At 44.0% G+C, this 1996-nt stretch overlaps 1 pseudogene; it reads left to right on the top strand.

The window, feature by feature from the left end:
- LOC100941703 overlaps nucleotides 1-1996 on the top strand; it is a 16482-nt pseudogene that overhangs the window by 1170 nt on the left and 13316 nt on the right.

Consider the following 1996-nt stretch of genomic DNA (forward strand, 5'->3'; position numbering starts at 1 on the left):
CTTGTCCAGGCTACAGACATCAAACATCAGGAAATGGAAAACTCCCCTCAGCATATCCAGGCATATTTTTATTTTTAGAGGCAGAGTCTCACTTTGTTGCCCTTGGTAGAATGCTGTGGCATCACAGCTCACAGCAACCTCCAGCTCTTGGGCTCAGGCAATTCTCTTGCCTCAGCCTCCCAAGTAGCTGGGACTACAGGTGCCCGCCACAATGCCCAGCTATTTTTCTGTTGCAGTTTGGCTGGGGCGGGTCTGAACCCACAACCCTCGATATATGGGGCCGGCGCCCTACTCAGTGATCTAAAGGCGCTGCCCTCTCTTCAAATTCTTTACCGAATCCTCAGAGGCGAAGACCAGTGATGCGACACTCCCACCGCATAAGGCACTAAGAGCTGTAAGGAGAGCCGGCCAGGTGCGGGTGGCTGCGCCAGGGCACGTCTTGCCAGCGTCAGGGCCTCCTGGCGGCTGGGCTAGCAGACTGCCAGTCCTCATTAGATTGCTTTCTTCCTAGAGCACAGGGTAGGGATGTATACATCTAAACAGCGCTTTGCATTATTTCTAGTTGAGTGCAACTGTCAAAGCAATATGTGTTCATTGGTCGTGTTTCCTGAGCGGTGTGCTCCAGTCGGCCCTGCTGGTCAGCGCGCGGATTAAACCTCATAGCTTCCAGCCCCAAGCGGCGCACGCTGTTCTGATTGACAGGACCCAGTCCGTGCTGGAGCTGCAGACGCTTGGGGTCAGTGCGGTCCTACCGCCCACTCAGCCCAGCGCACCCCGCCCCGCAGCCAATCATGTCCATCCTTCTCTTCTGAACAGAAGCAAACTTATTCTGGACTTCAAACTTCCATATTTAACTAGGTTTTTTCTTGAGGGTGTCTTATGTCTCTCTCTTTTAAAAAATGAAATTCCTTCGCGACCCACACAGAAAAGTCAAATTTAGATTCAGAACATGAATGCCACAATGTACTAGGGAAGTTTGGGGAGTGCAAACTGTTCTGTCCTTAAGTCCTTAACTGTTCTGTCCATTTTGTTTTGATACCAAAAGAAAAACTTTGCATGCAAATCTATAGAGTACCAAATTGGCGTTGTTGCTGAAAATCCTTTCCAGTTGATGGTGAGATTTCACACAAGTCTCTCATTTCAGAAGAGTCTGCACAAAACACGTGATGATGAGCAGATCTTTTAAGTGTAGGTGTGAAAGGCCCCCCCATTTTTTATTAAATCATAGCTGTGTACATTAATGCAATCATGGGGTACAATGTGCTAGTTTAACACACATTCTGAAATGCTTTCATCAAGTTGGTCAACATAGCCTTCAGGGCATTTTCTTAGTTATTGTGTTAAGACATTTATATTCTACACGTAGTACATGTACCCTTGTAAGATGCATTGTAGGTGTGGTCCCACCAACTACTCTCCCTCCACCCGTCTTCCCCCCTCCCCTCCCTCTCCCGTTTGCCCTTCTTCTTGAGCTATAATTGCGTTATAGCTTTCTTTTATAAATTATTATTATTAAATGATAGCTGTATACATTAATGAAAACATGGGGTACAGTGTAGTGTTTTCATATACAATTTAAAATATTTTCATCAAACTGGTTAACATAGACTTTGTGTCATTTACTTAGTTATTGCGTTAAAATATTTATACTCTAATTCTAGAAAAGTTCACTTGTACCCTTGTTAGACAGACCATATAGGTGATCTTTTCAGTCACCCTCCCACCAGGTTATAGCTTTCATAAGAAAGCTATAAATTGGTTTCATAGTAAGAATGAGTACATTGGATACTTTTTCTTCCATTCTTGAGATACTTTGCTAAGAAGAATATGTTCCAGCTCCATCCATGTAAACGTGTAAGAGGTAAAGTCTCTATCTTTCTTTAAGGCTGCATAATATTCCATAGTCTACATATACCATAATTTATTGATTCATTCATGGGTCGATGGGCACTTGGGCTTCTTCCATGACTTAGCAATTATGAATTGTGCTGCAATA

Source organism: Otolemur garnettii, unplaced genomic scaffold (assembly GCF_000181295.1).
Source record: "Otolemur garnettii isolate 467f Iridium unplaced genomic scaffold, OtoGar3 scaffold00140, whole genome shotgun sequence".
NCBI lineage: Eukaryota > Metazoa > Chordata > Mammalia > Primates > Galagidae > Otolemur > Otolemur garnettii.